The 20,841-nt window shown below is 42.5% G+C and overlaps 1 pseudogene; it reads left to right on the top strand.

Moving 5' to 3' along the window:
* The window catches only part of LOC135546837 (tryptophan--tRNA ligase, mitochondrial-like), a 44,972-nt pseudogene that overhangs the window by 2,821 nt on the left and 21,310 nt on the right, over window positions 1–20,841 (top strand).

The following is a 20,841-nucleotide window of genomic DNA, read 5'->3' as shown; positions in this document are numbered from 1 at the left end:
ATTATTGAATTTGTGATTTCCTACTTTTTCTGTACCGTTTTTCCAATGGCCGATGAGCACCGATACGTTGTATTTTTAAATTCTCTTCATTTTTTCTCTTCATATGACAAGGATTAAAAGGGATTTGCCATTAGATTGTCGACTTGATTCATGATGATGACTGCTAGCTAAGATTTTTCAAGTATGGTGTTGACATGATCAGTCTGTAGATTTAACATAATTTGGCGTCATTATACTGTGGCCAATGGCCTTGAGCGTTCTTGGATGGGCACTTCTAATGTAACTCTATGGCAGCCGACAAGGGGCTCTAATTTTAAAAGCCTACTCTTACATGCGGACCAAACCAAAGCCATCGCGCTCATGTTGATTTTGTCCCCCCACACCAGACACGGTCAGGACTCGCAGGTTGATTTTGTCCCCCCACACCAGACACGGTCAGGACTCGCAGGTTGATTTTGTCCCCCCACACCAGACACGGTCAGGACTCGCAGGTTGATTTTGTCCCCCCACACCAGACACGGTCAGGACTCGCAGGTTGATTTTGTCCCCCCACACCAGACACGATCAGGACTCGCAGGTTGAATATCAAAACAAACTCTGAACCAACTTTATTAATTTGGGGACAGGTCGAAAAGCATTAAACATTTATAGCAATTTATCTAGCTCGCTTGTTGTTGCTAGCTAATTTGTCTTGGGCTATAAACATTGGGTTGTTATTTTACCTGAAATGCACAAGGTCCTCTACTCTGACAATTAATCCACGGATAAAACGATAAACCTCGTCATCTCTCTTCCTTCCTCAGGCTTCTTTTTTACTTCTTTGGAATTTATATGGCGGTTGGCAACCAACTTTACAGTGTATTTCTACAACTGAGTGGAGTGTTGATGTCAGTTCATCTTTCAATCACCCACGTGGGTATATGCTCCTAAACACCAATGAGGAGATGGCACGTGGGTATATGATCTTAAAAACCAATGAGGAGATGGGAGAGGCCGGACTTGCAGCACGTTGAGCATCACAAAAATGTATATTTTAGCCTGACCATGCAGATGCTCGCTGAGGCGCAGGAGCAGTGTGGGTGCAATGATTGAATAATATGTATGTGTACATTTATTTTGCAACGTGAGCGGTGTGGTCAGCATCTTTGACTTGGTGGTGATGTAGTTTACTCAACAAAACAATAAAGAGACCATGTTTGTAAGCAGCTTTATTAACTCAGTGATATACACTACATCACCTACTCATTCAAGGGTTTTTCTTTATTTTATTTGTACTATTTTCTACATTGTATAGAAAATAGTGAAGACATCAAAACCATGAAATAACACATATGGAATCATGTAGTAACCAAAGAAGTGTTAAACAAATCAAAATATAGTTGGCCCAGGCAAGTCTCTTCTTATTATTGCTGTCCTTTAGTAGTGGTTTCTTTCCAGCAATTCGGCCATGAAGGCCAGATTCACATAGTCCCCTCTGAGCAGTTGATGTTGAAACATTTATTTGGGCTGACATTTCTGAGGCTGGTAACTAATGAACTTATCCTCTGCAACTCTGGGTCTTCCATTCCTGTGGCGGTCCTCATGAGAGCCAAGTTTCATCATAGCGCTTGATGGTTTTTGCGACTGTACTTGAAGAAACTTTCAAAGTTCTTGAAATGTTCCATATTGACTGACCTTCATGTCTTAAAGTAATGGACTGTCATTTCTCTTTGCCTATTTTGAGCTGTTCTTGCCATAATATGAACTAGGTCTTTTACCAAATAAATCAAATAAAATGTTATTAGTAACATAAGCTGAATACAACAGGTGTAGGTAGACCTTATAGTGAAATGCTTACTTACAAGCCCCTAACCAACAATGCAGTTTTAAAAAATTACAAATAAGAATAAGAAATAAAAGCAACAATTAATTAAAAAGCAGCAGTAAAATAACAATAGCGAGACTATATACAGGGAGGTACTGGTACAGAGTCAATGTGCGAGGCACTGGTTAGATGAGGTAATATGTACATGTAGGTAGTGTTATTAAAGTGGCTCTGCGTAGATGATAACAACAGAGTAGAGGTCGACCGTTTATGATTTTTCAACGGCAATACCGATTAATGGAGGACCAAAAAAAGCCAATACCAATTAATCGTCCTATAAAAAATGTATTGGTAATAATGACAATCATTTGACTAGTAACCAGAAAGGTTGCAAGTTCAAACCCCCGAGCTGAACAGGCAGTTAACACACTGTTGCAGTCATTGAAAATAAGAATTTGTTCTTAACTGACTTGCCTAGTTAAATAAATAAATAAAATAAAAATCACTCCACAAAAGCCAAGCAAGGGGAACAATTTCTTCAAGGTCTCAGAGTTACATCACTGATTGAAACGCTATTTATTAGTGCACACCCCGCTAACTAGCTAGCCATTTCACAGTGGTTACACCAGCCTAATCTCGGGACTTGATAGTCTTGAAGTCATAAACAGCTCAATGCTTGAAGAGCTGCTGGCAAACACAAGAAAGTGCTGTTTGAATGAATGCTTACAAGCCTGCTGCTGCCTACCACCACTCAGTCAGACTGCTCTATCAAATCATAGACTTAATTATAGCATAATAACCCACAGAAATATGAGCCTTAGGTCATTTAAACCATAATTTCGAAAACAAAACGTTTATTCTTTCAGTGAAATACGGAACCGTTACGTATTTCATCCATAAGTCTAAATATTCCTGTTACATTGCACAACCTTTCAATGTTATGTCATAATTACGTACAATTCTGGCAAATTAGTTCGCAACGAGCCAGGCGGCCCAAACTGTTGCATATACCCTGACTCTGCGTGCAATGAACGCACGAGAAGTGACACAATTTCCCTCGTTTAATATTGCCTGCTAACCTGGATTTCTTTTAACTAAATATGCAGGTTTAAAAATATATACTTCTGTGTATTGATTTTTAAGGCATTGATTGATGTTTATGGTTAGGAACAATCGTGCAACGATTGTGCTTTTTTCACAAATGCGCTTTTGTTATGTCATCCCCCATTTGGCGAAGTTGGTCTTCACACAGTTGGCAACGAGCCAGGTGGCCCAAACTGCTGCATACAACCTGACTCTGTTCAATGGTAAATTAACAGGCACCGCATCTATTATATGAAACGCAGGACAAGCTAGATAAACTAGTAATATCGTCAACCATGTGTAGTTAACTAGTGATTATTTTAAGATTAATTGTTTTTTATAAGATAGGTTTAATGCGAGCTAGCACTTTACCTTGGCTCCTTGCTGCACTCGCATAACAGGTAGTCTGCCTGCCATGCAGTCTCCTCGTGGAGTCCAATGTAATCGGCCATGATCAGTGTCCAAAAATGCAGATTACCGATTGTTATGAAAACTTGAAATCAGCCCTAATTAATCAGACATTCTGAATAATCGGTCAACCTCTACAACAGAGAGTAGCGGCAGTGTAAAAGAGAGTGGGCAATGCAAAGGCAAAGGCTAGCTTTTTCAAGCCCCCCCACCCCGCTTCTCCTTCACCCAAATCCAGATAGCTGATGTTCTGAAAGAACTGCAAAATCTAGACCACTACAAATCAGCTGGGCTAGACAATCTGGACCCTCTCTTCCTAAAATTATCTGCCACAATTGTTGCAACCCTTATTACTAGCCTGTTCAACCTCTCTTTCGTATCATCTGAGATCCCTAAAGATTGGAAAGCTGCCGTGGTCATCCCCCTCTTGAAAGGGGGAGCCATTCTAAACCCAAACTGTTATAAACCTTTATCCACCCTGCCCTGCCTTTCTAAAGTCTTCGAAAGCCAAGTTAACAAGCAGATCACCGACCATTTCGAATCCCACCATACCTTCTCCACTTTGCAACCTGGTTTCTGAGCTGGTCACGGGTGCACCTCAGCCATGCTCAAGGTCCTAAATGATATCATAGCTGCCATCGATAAAAGACAGTACTGTGCAGCCATCTTCATAAACCTGGCAAAGCCTTTCGACTCTGTCAATCCCCGCATTCTTATCGGCAGACTCAACAGCCTTGGTTTCTCAAATGGCTGCCTCGCCTGGTTCACCAACTACTTCTCAGATAGAGTTCAGTGTGTCAAATCGGAGGGCCTGTTGTCCAGACCTCTGGCAGTCTCTATGGGGGTGCCACAGGGTTCAATTCTCAGGCCGACTCTTTTCTTTGTATACATCAATGATGTCGCTCTTGCTGCTGGTGATTCTCTGATCCACCTCTACTCAGACAACACGATTCTGCATACATCTGGCCCTTCTTTGGACACTGTTAACAAACCTCCAGACGAGCTTCAATGCCATACAACACTCCTGTGGCCTCAAACCGTTCTTAAATTCTAGTAAAACTAAATGCATGCTTTTCAACCGATCACTGCACTCACCCGCTCACCTGACTAGCATCATTAAATCAAATCAAATCCAATTTATTTATATAGCCCTTCGTACATCAGCTGATATCTCAAAGTGCTGTACAGAAACCCAGCCTAAAACCCCAAACAGCAAGCAATGCAGGTGTAGAAGCACGGTGGCTAGCAAAAACTCCCTAGAAAGGCCAAAACCTAGGAAGAAACCTAGAGAGGAACCAGGCTATGTGGGGTGGCCAGTCCTCTTCTGGCTGTGCCGGTTGGAGATTGTAACAGAACATGGCCAAGTTGTTCAAATGTTCATAAATGACCAGCAGGGTCAAATAATAATAATCACACGCACAACAGTTGAAACTGGAGCAGCAGCACAGCCAGGTGGACTGGGAACAGCAAGGAGTCATCATGTCAGGTAGTCCTGAGGCATGGTCCTAGGGCTCAGGTCCTCCGAGAGAGAGAAAGAAAGAGAGAAAGAGAGAATTAGAGAGAGAGCATACTTAAATTCACACAGGACACCAGATAGGACAGGAGAAGTACTCCAGATATAACAAACTGATCCTAGCCCCCCGACACAAACTATTGCAGCATAAATACTGGTGGCTGAGACAGGAGGGGTCAGGAGACACTGTGGCCCCATCTGATGACTACTCTGGAAGGTTCTGACTTAGAATATGTGGACAACTACAAATACCTAGGTATCTGGTTAGACTGTAAACTCTCCTTCCAGACTCACATTAAGGAGGAAAAGTATGCCTTTGCAGCCTGAATGTACGAGCCAGTCCATGGGGGACACGAGTGTATTACCGGCTGGGCACAAATCCTAGACAAAAGTGCAGATCTAGCACCTGCTATTGGCTGCCTTGGCTACATCTTCAAGCCCCACGAACATCTCTAGGATAAGTTTCCCCTCCCCCTCTTAACCTTAACCTGGGGAAAATGCAAAACTGACTCACTCAAGATTAGCATCTTGGCACAACTTCACCCTACTCCCATCTGCCAAGCACTTTATTCAAAAGGGAATACATTGTTGTGAATTTATAAATTCGGAATTACACTTTAATGTGTACAATATCTAAAGACCTGTATCACTATACTGAGAGATTTTCCATTTCTAAAAGGACGTATTTGGTTGTTTTTTGACCATTTGTTCATGTTTTTTCAGGGCCCCCATACTACACAATGAGGATGAGGAAGTGATTTGCTGTTTGGCCTAAGTTTCTCACAAGTGTGAAGTTCCACAATAAGTGAAATCACAAAAAAGGTGTCTGGACCATCTATAACATCACATTTATTTGGTTGTACATAAACCCCATTTAAAGTAGTAAGTGCATACATCGTCATACTTTTTCATTCTGGAAACCCGTGAGAATTGAAACCACAAACCTGGCGTTGCAAGTGTCATGCTCTACCAACTGAGCCGCATGGGACCTAATCTTAACTATTTAAAAAAGTGGATTATAGTCCAGGACTAGGCCTAATCAGTGTCTGGGAAACCAGCACTTAGAATCTATAATGTAATTTATAAACTAGGCTACTTATAAATAAACCCTTCATAATATATGAACATGTTAAGTAAAGGGATTCTCTGATGCTTTTGTATACATTTTAGCCGGTAGTTCTGAAAGTAGCACTCACGAGCCAAAAATAGTCCCCAAAAATGGCCAACTACGTCACATACTGTATATGCAGATTTGTGCAGCACGTCTTTTGCTCTGTCTCTCACTCTGTTTTGGGTGCAAGATTTCATATGGTCAGACCCTCACTCATATGGTGAGGGGATGAAGTTCATTGATTGAAATCGAATTGCTAAGGAGCTGGCCCATGTGGGGGAAAATTTAGGGGAAATGGTGCAGCACAGCTTCCAGACAAAGTTGCTTTCAAACTAAGGATTTCATGGCTACTTGAGGTACGAGAATAATTCTGCTCATAGATTATGCATGTATGAACTAAGCTACACTTTGACACATCCATCCCAAAGCAGGAGGTTTCAAAATATACAGTGGGGCAAAAAAGTAGTTAATCAGCCACCGAATGTGCAAGTTCTCCCACTTAAATAGATGAGATAGGCCTGTAATTTTCATCATAGGTACACTTCAACTATGACAGACAAAATGATTTTTTAAAATCCAGAAAATCACATTATAGGATTTTTAATTAATTAATTTGCAAATTATGGTGGAAAATAAGTATTTGGTCAATAACAAAAGTTTATCTTAAGACTTTGTTATATACCCTTTGTTGGCAATGATAGAGGTCAAACGGTTTCTGTAAGTCTTCACAAGTTTTTCACACACTGTTGCTGGTATTTTGGCCGATTCCTCCATGCAGATCTCCTCTAGAGCAGAGATGTTTTGGGGCTGTTGCTGGGCAACACGGACTTTCAACTCCCTCCAAAGATTTTCTATGGGGTTGAGATCTGGAGACTGGTTAGGCCACTCCAGGACCTTGAAATGCTTCTTACGAAGCCACTCCTTCGTTGCCCGGGCGGTGTGTTTGGGATCATTGTCATGCTGAAAGACCCAGCCACGTTTCATCTTCAATGCCCTTGCTGATGAAAGGAGGTTTTCACTTAAAATCTCACGATACATGGCCCCATTCATTCTTTACTTTACATGGATCAGTCGTCCTGGTCCCTTTGCAGAAAACAGCCACAAAGCATGATGTTTCCACCCCCATGCTTCACAGTAGGTATGGTGTTCTTTGGATGCAACTCAGCATTCTTTGTCCTGCAAACATGACGAGTTGAGTTTTTACCAAAAAGTTATATTTTGGTTTCATCTGACCATTTGACATTCTCCCAATCTTCTTCTGGATCATCCAAATGCTCTCTAGCAAACTTCAGACAGGCCTGGACATGTACTGGCTTAAGCAGGGGGACACATCTGGCACTGCAGGATTTGAGTCCCTGGCGGCGTAGTGTGTTACTGATGGTAGGCTTTGTTACTTTGGTCCCAGCTCTCTGCAGGTCCTTCACTAGGTCCCCCCGTGTGGTTCTGGTATTTTTGCTCGCCGTTCTTGTGATCATTTTGACCCCACGGGGTGAGATCTTGCGTGGAGCCCCAGATCGTGGGAGATTATCAGTGGTCTTGTATGTCTTCCATTTCCTAATAATTGCACCCACAGTTGATTTCTTCAAACCAAGCTGCTTACCTATTGCAGATTCAGTCTTCCCAGCCTGGTGCAGGTCTACAATTTTGATTCTGGTGTCCTTTGACAGCTCTTTGGTCTTGGCCATAGTGGAGTTTGGAGTGTGACTGTTTGAGGTTGTGGACAGGTGGCTTTTATACTGATAACAAGTTCAAACAGGTGACATTAATACAGGTAACGAGTGGAGGACAGAGGAGCTTCTTAAAGAAGAAGTTACAGGTCTGTGAAAGCCAGAAATCTTGCTTGTTTGTAAGTGACCAAATACTTATTTTCCACCATAATTTGCAAATAAATTCATTAAAAAATCCTACAATGTGATTTTCTGGATTTTTTTTCTCATTTTGTCTGTCATAGTTGAAGTGTACCTATGATGAAAATTACAGGCCTCTCATCTTTTTAAGTGGGAGAACTTGCACAATTGGTGGCTGACTAAATAATTTTTTGCCCCACTGTACATAGTAGTCGCCAACGTTCCGGAATATGTCTTCAATGTCATATTTAATGGATGCTCTCAAATAAGTGTTATTTTAGTGTATTTGCTTGAACAGTGGTCAGTCACCAACCCTGGTACTGGTCATGCATGCTTCTAACCTACCAGTACCACTGATGCAAACCCTCAGGTGTATGTGTATTAGTACTAGGCTGGAACAAAATCCTGCACACTGGAGTATGGAGTTTTGAACAGCATGGCCCACTTAACCCACTTAGCTTGTGTTGGTATGCTCAATCTGCTTATATAGTAATGATGTGGACTGTTGCATAAGGACATGTCCTCAGAAAATATGGCATTTTTGATAATACATTTTGACATTAAATGCAGGTCACTAGAGTATTACCTAGAGTGGCCAACCTTAACTCAGTAGAGTGAATGCAATACCTGTAAATACTGACCTCCTCAACCCAGGGTTTCCGGCCATGGAACGAGCCCCCGGGACAAGCTAATGGAGTGTTAAATCCAATAGCTAGTACCCCGTTGCAGGTAACAGTAGTTAGAGCTTTTTGGCACAGCAAGGACGCAAATTACTACGACCCAGTTAAAAATCCCCGTATACCGATATATAAGCCTACTACACGATCCACTTCTCACTCGGTGATGTACGAACTGCCCGCCTTAATGACTGACTGGTGGTGCCGAGGAACGGAATGCGCGCTCACCGCCGGTGCGTCTGTGTTTTGTTAAGGCGATATCTCTTGAGATGTTGACATGTGTACGTCGAGGCTAGATGGAAGTGGAGGAACTGAAAGCATCACAGCACTGCTTAATTTCCAGAAATATCAGAAATGAAGTGTTGGTTTTCATTTGTTAAAATGTTCTCCAAATGTGAGTGGCTGCGCGCAAACACAGATACACAATGCCCGAGCGGGAAATAGTCACTGAACCTCAGCAGACCAATAGAGAGATGAACTATAACCTGTATGACGGATCTAGAGCAGACCAGACCTTTTAACTTGACCTTCATAAATCAGACTTTAGCCCATTTTGTAGCCATATTGTCTTGTTAACCATTTAATTGAAATATAACTTATAGTGAGTCTCTTTTTGTGCTTATAGTATGGAATATTGTAGAGCTATTTTCAGTCAACCTGGAAAAGCACGTGGAAAAGCATCCCTAAGGTTGATGTTAAAACGCAGTGACATAGTTTTTGTATTTGTCGATTTTTACCACACGTTTCAGCACATTTTCATTAGGTATATTCCAGCATGAGATTGTGGGCAGTTGATGGACTTGAATATATAACTGTCCTGAGAGAGCCATAATGGTGAATCTATTTTGGCTCAGTAAGTGATGTAGGCAGAACTGATATTAAATCAGTTGATAGGGGCAGAGAGACTAACCTGAGTGCAGACTTGCAGCAGCTTTGGGTAGACATGATTCTTCACAGCTCTGCGTAACATGGTGCTCCATCCATTCCTCTCTGTCCACTCCTTAACTTGACTGTGGTCCCAGTGGCTGATATCAGTCATCTCAACCCAATGCTCCAATGACTTCTAATTCATCTCTGTGCTCCGCTCAGTTCCATGTTCACTCACTGTGGTGTCAGCAAAAACCATTAGAACAGCTCACCAGCCCCATATGGGAGGGAGAGAACAGGGAAACATCATAGACTTTAGGTTGAGTATATTCATTATTTGCCCTATTTATTTTAACCTGTCAGAAAAGCCCACTAATTCTCAGCAGTCCCCTCCATACAGGATAATTAGGTATGTCACAGTCCTGTTAGGCCTATGAATGCTTTGTACATTAGCCATTTGTTCAAATTTCATTTTTTTGACATACCTAAGCTGAATTACAGAACAAGTCTGTCTCTGTAATATGTCCATCTTAATACCAAGGGAGCCTTACATGTTTCCCAATCCCATGTCTTACACTGTGGAGACCCAGAGGTTGGACAGAAGGTCTGACACTTTTAATTAAAATTGACCAAGTATCTGGTATCGCACTTTTGGGTCAAGCTCAAGTCAACAGATGCTGCCTGTGCAGGAGGAAATCACTGGACTCTTCAGAGAAAGAGAGAGGGATGGAGAGAGACAGCTGACAGTGGTTGGCCCTGGCCTGAGTGTTACCATAATTATAGATTGAATAATTGATGAAGTGTGTGAAGGTTATTTTTGCTGTGTTGTGACTTATGTGCTTATTGTATTATTAGTTCCACTTTCGTTTTCCAGTCTGTGGAGTCAAATGAAACAACTCCATCATTAAGTCATTGAGGGAGGAAATCTTTTTATAGAGAAATTCTAAACCCTCCTTATTTAATGCAAAGGCCTATTAATGTTACCAAATGCTATTGGAAAGGACCTCATTTGTCCAATGTCTTGGTTTGTACACGTTGTGCCCAACAAAGCTGTAGCTGTATAAGGTTAGCTAGGCCTGTGCTGTAGCTGTATTAGGTTAGCTAGGCCTGGGCTGTATCTGTATAAGGTTAGCTAGGCCTGGGCTGTATCTGTATAAGGTTAGCTAGGCCTGTGCTGTAGCTGTATATAAGGTTAGCTAGGCCTGGGCTGTATCAGGTTAGCTAGGCCTGGGCTGTATATGTACCTGGTAAACTAGGCCTGGGCTGTAGTTGTATAAGGTTAGCTAAGCCTGGGCTGTATAAGGTTAGCTAAGCCTGGGCTGTATCAGGTTAGCTAGGCCTGGGCTGTATCAGGTTAGCTCAGCCTGGGCTGTAGTTGTATAAGGTTAGCTAGGCCTGTGCTGTAGCTGTATAAGGTTAGCTAGGCCTGTGCTGTATCAAGTTAGCTAGGCCTGGGCTGTATCAGGTTAGCTAGACCTGGGCTGTATCAGGTTAGCTTGACCTGGGCTGTAGCTGTATCGGGTTAGCTAGGCCTGGACTGTAGCTGTATACGGTTAGCTAGGCCTGGGCCATAGTTGTGGCGGGTTAGCTATGCCTGGGTCGTACCTGTAGTGCGTTAGCTAGGCCTGGGCCGTAGCGTTATTGGGTTTGTTAGACCAGGGCTCTAGTTCTGGCAGTATTGGGTAGGCATACGGTTAGGCCTGAGCTCAGACTTTAGCTATAGCTTTGTAATCGCAGTAGTCTTGGGCCTCGGCTTTAGCCGTAGCTGTAGATATATATTGTGGTAGTCCTGGGATTTAGCAGTAGCTGTCTGTATATTGGGGTAGTCCTGGGCCCGGGCTTTAGCAGTAGCTGTAGATATATATTGGGGTAGTCCTGGGATTTAGCAGTAGCTGTAGATATATATTGGGGTAGTCCTGGGCCCATGCTTTAGCCGTAGCTGTAGATATATATTGGGGCAATCCTGGGCCTGGGCGTTAGCAGTAGCTGTCGTATATTGGGGCAGTCCTGGGCCTGGGCGTTAGCAGTAGCTCTAGATATATATTGGGGTAGTCCTGGGCCTAGGCTTTAGCAGTAGCTGTATATATAGAGTTGAAGTCGGAAGTTTACATAAACCATAGCCAAATACATTTAAACTCAGTTTCACAATATGTGACATGTAATCCTAGTAAAAATTCCCTGTCTTAGGTCAGTTACGATCACCACTTTATTTTAAGAATGTGAAATGTCAGAATAATAGAAGAGTGATTTATTTCAGCTTTTATTTCTTTCATCACATTCACAGTGGGTCAGAAGTTTACATACACTCAATTAGTATTTGGTAGCATTGCCTATACATTTCTGAACTTGGGTCAAATGTTTCGGGTAGCTTCTCACAATAAGTTGGGTGAATATTGGCCCATTCCTCCTGGCAGAGCTGGTATAACTGAGTCAGGTTAGTAGGCCTCCTTGCTTGCACACACTTTTTCAGTTCTGCCCACACAATTTCTATGGGATTGAGGTCAGGGCGTTGTGACGGCAACTTCAATACCTTGACTTTGTTGTCCTTAAGCCATTTTGCCACAACTTTGGAAGTATGCTTGGGGTCATTGTCCATTTGGAAGACCCATTTGCGACCAAGCTTTAACTTCCTGACTGATGTCTTGAGATGTTGCTTCAATATATCCACATAATTTTTCATCCCCATGATGCCATCTATTTTGTGAAGTGCACCAGTCCCTCCTGCAGCAAAGCACCCCCAAAACGTGATGCTGCCACCCCCGTGCTTCACGGTTGGGATGGAGTTCTTTCGGCTGGCAAGCCACCACCTTTTTCCTCCAAACATAATGATGGTCATTATGGCCAAACAGTTCTATTTTTGTTTCATCAGACCAGAGGACATTTCTCCAAAAAGTATGATCTTTGTCCCCATGTGCAGTTGCAAACCATAGTCTGGCTTTTTTTATGGTGGTTTTGGAGCAGTGGCATCTTCCTTGCTGAGCAGCCTTTCAAGTTATGTCGATATTGGACTCGTTTTACTGTGGATATAGATACTTTTGTTCCATCTTCACAAGGTCCTTTGCTGTTTATCTGGGATTGATTTGCACTTTTTGCACCAAAGTACGTTCATCTCTAGGAGACAGAACGCGTCTCCTTCCAGAGCGGTATGACGGCTGTGTGGTCCCCATAGTCTTGATACTTGCGTACTATTGTTTGTACAGATGAACGTGGTACCTTCAGCCGTTTGTAAATTGTTTCCAAGGATGAACCAGACTTGTGGAGGTTTACAATTATTGTTCTGAGATCTTGGCTGATTTCTTTTGATTTTTCCATGATGTCAAGCAAAGAGGCACTGAGTTTGAAGCTAGGCCTTGAAATACATCCACAGGTACACCTCCAATTGAGAAATTATGTCAATTAGTCTATCAGAAGCTTCTAAAGCCATGACATACTTTTCTGGAATTTTCCAAGCTGTTTAAAGGCACAGTCAACTTAGTGTATGTAAACTTCTGACCCACTGGAATTGTGATACAGTGATATAATCTGTCTGTAAACAATTGTTGGAAAAATTACTTGTGTCATGCACAAAGTAGATGTCCTAACCAACTTGCCAAAACTATAGTTTGTTAACAAAAATTTGTGGAGTGGTTGAAAATGAGTTTTAATGACTTAACCTAAGTGTGTGTAAACTAACGACTTCAACTGTATTTTGGGGTAGTCCTGGGCCCGGGCTTTAGCCGTAGCTGTAGATATATATTGGGGTAGTCCTGGGCCTGTGCTTTAGCAGTATAGCTTTGTATTGGGTTAGCTAGGCCCGGGCTGGGCTGCCTCCTGGTTATTTTTGGAGTGCTCTCGGTCTGTCTGCAGGGAGTACTGTTTTTGAAGGGCCTCCAGTCCCATTAATCAGACAGGGGACCCCACGGCGTGAGCGGGCCCTGTTCCCTGGCTCGCCACACTGCCACGTTCTGTTCCTACCCCCCCTCCCCATCCCCGCTCTCCGCACAGTGTGACGCACAGAGGAACCTCATCAATCTCACCTGTCTCACACGTCAACCACAGATTTAATCAAACGCTCCGTTTGGGCCCCCGCTCCTGCATCCATACCAGTCACACCAACTTTTCAGAGAAAAATAAACTCTCTCTCTCGCTCACCCTGACCTACTCACTCTTTCTTCCCCTCTAGTTTCTCCATTGCTCTCTTTCATTTTGCCCCTGTGTTTTCTCTGTGGTCCTTCACACTTTGTTTCAAGCTGGGGTGTGATCTGAAACAGGCTACACACACACACACACACTGCTCTATCACCCTCTAAAAGGGAGGATGTACATTAAACACCATTTCCTGCTCAATAGCTCACTGAAGTGGGGTTCTGTTGATCGCCTGCCTTAACAGGTCCCAATGCGCGATAGAGAGAAAGAGGGATGGAGGGGGGAGATGAGGAAGGCAGTAGTGATAGAGCAGAAGCGGCTAGACCAAGGCCTGTTTTAGGGGTTGGTTCAGCATGGTGTCTGTGTTTTAATGGGGTGTGTGGGTTTGAGGGGGAACACTGGAACCTGTGTGTGTGTATGTCTCAGTTGGAGAGAGAGAGAGAAAGAGAGAGAGACCCAGGCGGACAGACACAAGAAACAGAGAGGGCCTAATCCCCTCTGCTTAGGCCCAGCTCAGTGCTCCCCATGCTGGGTCTGATCTGGATAGCTTCCCTGGGCTCATGAGAGGCTGATGGTACCCTACAAGGGTGGCCGGTGCCCCCGGTGGTGACTCTGAGAAGTGTTGAAATTGGCATACTGGAGTGGTGGCCACTGCAGTGGCTGGTCTTCTGGAAGCCCTGTGAGGGGGATGTCAGTGAGCCACTCTGATATGATGTATGAGGAGAAAATCCCTGAGAAGAGAAACGGCCTCTTTCCCAATCCAATGACTCAGGTGATTTATGGTGTTGGCTGGCTGGACAGCAGCCAGTCAACTCAAATGACATTGGAAGTCTAGATCTTGCAATGTAGGCCTACACAACATGCTTGGAAAACTGGTAAGAAAGCAGACTTGTATTTTTGTGGTAACTTAAGAGCACAAGATTCATCATTCAGTAGTTAGGTTTCCAACCAACTGGCGACCAGAATTTAATGTGATTATTCTAAAATCTGCATAAAAACAACATACATTTTCCCACCAGTGAAGTGTTTCCATCAAATTGACAAAAAGCCTGTGCATGATGATGTAGTGCACATAAAAAATACCTTTTACGGTTAAATTCCCATGTACACAATAAAAAATACAAGTTAAATGGGTTTCTACCGCATTTTTAACTCACAAAATAAATTGCGTTATATAGCGAGTGTGTCCATTCTGGTATTGGCACATGTGCTCCAGCCAATAGTATGCGGATTCAATACTGGTATTGTCTACATGATGAGATTATTATGGACAAAAGAGCAAGATTATTTTACTTTGTCAAACTGCAACCGTCGATGATCATGTCACCAAAATAAGACCCAAAATATTTATTGGAAAAGAAGGAGCATCATCACCGTGCACTTTTGCCACCCTGTGAATTCATCATAACTTATTTCATCTGTAGCCTAATAAACTGCATGCTTTCCAGACGAGTCGTGGTTGGAGGATTGCACATGTCATTACGTCGATATGATGGTTATATCAATATTTGTACATGAAAGCGTTACCACCGACATTTCTCACATAATTAATTTTACAGACAAAAAGATCTCACCTTGTCTAGCGTAATTTGTTTTGTCAACATTTGGTAAGTTTACCAACACATTTTCGGTTTCCATCAGGCATGTCATTACATTTCTTTTTATCCGACATGTACTTTACTCACGTAAAAAGTTGGATGGAAACCTGGTTAGTGAGTAATATTTTCACTCTCTGTCCTTGCAGATCCTCCCATTGTATAGCAATATATTTGACATCTTTACACATTCTAGTGGAAAGATGTCACAGCACTTTACTTTGCACTGAAGCTTACGATTTCTGGCATTTCTCTTCATCCATATGCTATGATCCACATGTGTTTCAAAGATCTGGGAGAGTGCGGAAAGAGACGAGACTTGTGCTCCTTCATGGAATTTTGGCCTGAGGTCTTCTCATAATAAAAATACACGGTTGTTTTCCCAACTAACTAAATCAGTTTCAAAATGTCCAATCAACAATTGTTTGTTTTTAAGCCGCTCTGTAGAAGAGCGTCTGCTAATTGACCATTATTTTTAAATATATGCTTAATAGAAGCCTTGCGTTACATTCCTGTGTAATGTCATTAGTGCTGTTTTGATGTCAGATGTGATTGGCTTTTTCCACCTGTGATGAGTTCTGTCATTCCTGCTTCACTCAGGTTGATCAGACACACACACACACACACACACACACACACACACACACACACACACACACACACACACACACACACACACACACACACACACACACACACTCCTGCAATACCCTCCTACACGTATGGACACATATATATATATATATACACACATGTTATACAGTGGGGCAAAAAAGTATTTAGTCAGCCACCAATTGTGCAAGTTCTCCCACTTAAAAAGATGAAAGAGGCCTGTAATTTTCATCATAGGTACACTTCAACTATGACAGACAAAATGATTTTTAAAAATCCAGAAAATCACATTATAGGATTTTTAAGGTATTTATTTGCAAATTATGGTGGAAAATAAGTATTTGGTCAATGACAAAATGTTCTCAATACTTTGTTATATACCCTTTGTTGGCAATGACAGAGGTCAAACGTTTTCTGTAAGTCTTCACAAGTTTTCACACACTGTTGCTGGTATTTTGGCCCATTCCTCCATGCAGATCTCCTCTAGAGCAGTGATGTTTTGGGGCTGTTGCTGGGCAACACGGATTTTCAACTCCCACCAAAGATTTTCTATGGGGTTGAGATCTGGAGACTGGCTAGGCCACTCCAGGACCTTGAAATGCTTCTTACGAAGCCACTCCTTCATTGCCCGGGTGGTGTGTTTGGGATCATTGTCATGCTGAAAGACCCAGCCACGTTTCATCTTCAATGCCCTTGCTGATGGAAGGAGGTTTTCACTCAAAATCTCACGATACATGGCCCCATTCATTCTTTCCTTTACACGGATCAGTCGTCCTGGTCCCCTTGCAGAAAAACAGCCCCAAAGCATGATGTTTCCACCCCCATGCTTCACAGTAGGTATGGTGTTCTTTGGATGCAACTCAGTATTCTTTGTCCTCCAAACACGACAAGTTGAGTTTTTACCAAAAAGTTATATTTTGGTTTCATCTGACCATATGACATTCTCCCAATCTTCTTCTGGATCATCCAAATGCTCTCTAGCAAACGTCAGACGGGCCTGGACAGGGGGACACGTCTGGCACTGCAGGATTTGAGTCCCTGGCGGCGTAGTGTGTTACTGATGGTAGGCTTTGTTACTTTGGTCCCAGCTCTCTGCAGGTCATTCACTAGGTCCACCTGTGTGGTTCTGGGATTTTTGCTCACTGTTCTTGTGATCATTTTGACCCCACGGGGTGAGTTCTTGCGTGGAGCCCCAGATCGGGGGAGATTATCAGTGGTCTTGTATGTCTTCCATTTCCTAAAAATTGCTCCCACAGTTGATTTCTTCAAACCAAGCTGCTTACCTATTGCAGATTCAGTCTTCCCAGCCTGGTGCAGGTCTACAATTTTGTTTCTGGTGTTCTTTGACAGCTCTTTGGTCTTGGCCATAGTGGAGTTTGGAGTGTGACTGTTTGAGGTTGTGGACAGGTGTCTTTTATACTGATATCAAGTTCAAACAGGTGCCATTAATATAGGTAACGAGTGGAGGACAGAGGAGCCTCTTAAAGAAGAAGTTACAAGTCTGTGAGTGACAGAAATCTTGCTTGTTTGGTGACCAAATACTTGCAAATAAATTCATAAAAAAATCCTACAATGTGATTTTCTGGATTTCTTTTTTCATTTTGTCTGTCAAAGTTGAAGTGTACCTATGATGAAAATTACAGGCCTCTCTCATCTTTTTAAGTGGGAGAACTTGCACAATTGGTGGCTGACTAAATACTTTTTTGCCCCACTCTATAACATGTGTGTATATATATGAACACACATTCCCGGAAAGTGTCTGCAAGTGTGAAAACATGTCCTGAAAGTGTACGTAACCCTTCTAGCTGTTGGCGTTAATGTCACACTCGCACACAGTGTGTAATGTATTCACCATATGCTAGATGTGGATGAAGAAACCTTTCGTCACCTAGGCTACACTGTGGTAGGACCGCGACGCACCTGTCAGAGTAAAATATGAGGAGAGAACACCCAAAGTTACCGCTGCTGCTACGTGTCATCAACAGGCCCACATTTGGTGGGAGAGATGGAGTAAGGGAAAATGGAGAGACACAAATGAGTAAGGAGAGAGTGCAGGAAGAGCAAGTGGGGGAGTGAGAAACAGTTGGACAGGTTGAGGGGGTTTGGTCATTAATGGAAGAGTTTCTGCATCGTCTTTATCATTTCTTTTCAGTTAATGGCAACGGCGAACCCTCAAATAAGGCTGCATTCACATTCTATGTTTGCCATAAAATTACACCAATACTGTCGTGCTGCCAACATTTATCAGATTTTCCAAATGCTCTGTCTCTATCCTCATAACTGTAGTGGCACAAGTTAAAAATATGTTTATTTTCTCTGACCAAATGCAACACAGAGCAGATGTGTCAGGCAGGCGCTGTGACGTGTGATAGCCTGATTACCCAGTGGCTAGTTAAGAGTTAGCACTGACTCAGTTTGTCTGTTATTGTCTCAAATGACACCATTACCATGTCTGCATGGCTAAAAGCCTCCCCCGGGGCAAGGGGGGAACATGCTTTTGGCGTGTCAACATGAGGTGAGAACACACATGAGCCAGATTCAGGCCGTCCGCACCCAAATCACTCCTGACACCTCTTAAGGGGCCCTCAGCATCAATGGCTCTCTGCTACAATTACCCCCTCAGTAATAATGACATAAGCACCCAGTTCCTTCCTGCCATCACCTTTTACTGACCTGAAATGTGATACCAGAGGGTAGTTATCTGATCCTTTAAGCCCAAAAAACTGAGACAGACAGGACTGTTCTCAGAACAGTGGTTATCTGATCCCAGAGGCCATAGAGGGCTGTTGGTTCCTCAGATAAACTGATTGTGATTCAGAGTACTATTGCTGTTTGCCAAATTTACAGTGTTTTCTAATTAGTTATGATAACCTAAAAAAGAAAATACTGTACAATTTCCTGCACAAACTTTGAGATTAAGTTTCTAAAGATTTGTAAAGATAAAGAATTTCAAAGATGGCAGCCCAAGTTTCACAGCAGGGATTTCAACATGATTTTCTTGGTTGCAAGCAGGGCTCTACAAACACAACCTAAAATGTAGGAGCACCCGAAAATATGTTTTTTGAATTGATTGAGATATAGCCTATATTGGGCCTAGCCTATATGAATTATAGCTATTTTTGAAGCACATGTTGTGCACTAGAAACCTAAACCCTAATATTTAATAGTGTAAAGACATTTGTTTATTATAAAAAGCTAAAATATTGTTACAAAAACCTGTATTGCAAAGTCATTTGTCGAAATATTAAGTTTCTACATTGTGTAAAAGCAGTACCTACTGAGATGCATTACATTGGAGATTGTACGCGGTTTCTTTAAGAGCATCAGGTTTGTGAGTGAAGACATGCAAGAGATCGTCCCACCTTCACTCGGAAACTTGCATATGTCCGACTTGGAAACTTGTAGAAAGATGAGGTAGGAGTTTCCCACTTGGAAAGTATCAAAATCAACCAGTAGAAAGCTCTATGCAAAAAAAAGTATGTACATGTTACCTCTGAGTTTCTGAGTTGTCTTGTACGTGGCACCACTGGCGTAGCACACACTCCTGCAACCCCTTCAAGGTGGGGGGCCCACGAGTTTTGGGAGCCCCGAACCCAAGAAAAAAATATAATAATCACAATGGTATTATTTTTTTTAAATTGGGATTGGGCCCCCCAGATAGCATATGAGCACGTCAAAAGCCATGAAAATATATTTTGAATAACAGGGAATTAGCTTTAAAACATTTTCTCTCGGCCTCATGGCAAAATGTGTAGAAAAGCAGGAAATTAGCTCAGAGATTCATGAGTCGGGACAATCCTTGTCCGGCAAGGAAACTTCTATTTTGTTGCATTATTTGAGTTTACAAGTTATGTTTTTGGTCATGTAAAGGAAAATATTTGCAGACAATATTTGTTTTGGGAATTTTCTAAATGTTTTAAATATGATTCATTTAATAGGCTCTATGCCTGGACATGCCCTTGTCCGGAGCAAAGGATCTACATTTCAAACTCTCCAAAAAATGACAATAATGGATATTATATGAAAAATTATATTATGTAGTTTCTTGCAATAGGCCTTTGTGACATTAAATAATATTTATCTCAAAACTATGATTCCTAAAATATGTCAGATTTTTATAAAATCCTAAATTAATCAGGTATGAGCAGGGTCAGCTATACCATAAGGACCCCTTATTCATGTCCTCATTACATGGAGTGCAACAAGACCACTCATGGTCTGTAAAGTTCTCTACTTTTTATCAAACAATATTGGAATCACCTTGGTCACAACCATACGTATAACCCCATCTGCCTGATAGAATTTGAATTTTGGTTCCAATATGTTAGGACTACATTTCTTTAGGTTTTAGTCAAATCGGCCAACAGCTCCCCCCCCCCCCAGACTGCCTTGCCTGGTTCACCAACTACTTTGCAGACAGAGTTCAGTGTGTCAAATTGGAGGGCATGCAGTCCGGTCCTCTGGCAGTCTCTATGGGGGTGCCACAGGGTTCAATTCTCGGACTGACTCTTTTCTCTGTATATATCAATGATGTTGCTCTTGCTGCGGGCGATTCCCTGATCCACCTCTACGCAGACGACACCAATCTGTATACTTCCGGCCCGTCCTTGGACACTGTGCTATCTAACCTCCAAACGAGCTTCAATGCCATACAACACTCCTTCTGTGGCCTCCAACTGCTCTTAAACGCTAGTAAAACCAAATGCATGCTTTTCAACCGTTCGCTGCCTGCACCCGCACGCCCGACTAGCATCACCACCCTGGATGGTTCCGACCTAGAATATGTGGACATCTATAAGTACCTAGGTGTCTGGCTATACTGTAAACTCTCCTTCCAGACTCATATCAAACATCTCCAATCTAAAATCAAATCTAGAGTCGGCTTTCTATTCCAACAACAAAGCCTCCTTCACTCACGCCGCCAAACTTACCCTAGTAAAACTGACTATCTTACCGATCCTCGACTTCGGCGTTGTCATCTACAAAATAGCTTCCAACACTCTACTCAGCAAACTGGATGCAGTTTATTACAGTGCCATCCGTTTTGTTACTAAAGCACCTTATACCACCCACCACTGTGACCTGTATGCTCTAGTCGGCTGGCCCTCGCTACATATTCGTCGCCAAACCCACTGGCTCCAGGTCATCTACAAGTCCATGCTAGGTAAAGCTCCGCCTTATCTCAGTTCACTGGTCACG

This window comes from Oncorhynchus masou, chromosome 10 (genome assembly GCF_036934945.1).
Source record: "Oncorhynchus masou masou isolate Uvic2021 chromosome 10, UVic_Omas_1.1, whole genome shotgun sequence".
Taxonomy (NCBI): Eukaryota; Metazoa; Chordata; class Actinopteri; order Salmoniformes; family Salmonidae; genus Oncorhynchus; species Oncorhynchus masou.
Note: the sequence above shows the minus strand (reverse complement) of the source record. Positions and strands in the feature narration are given on the sequence as shown.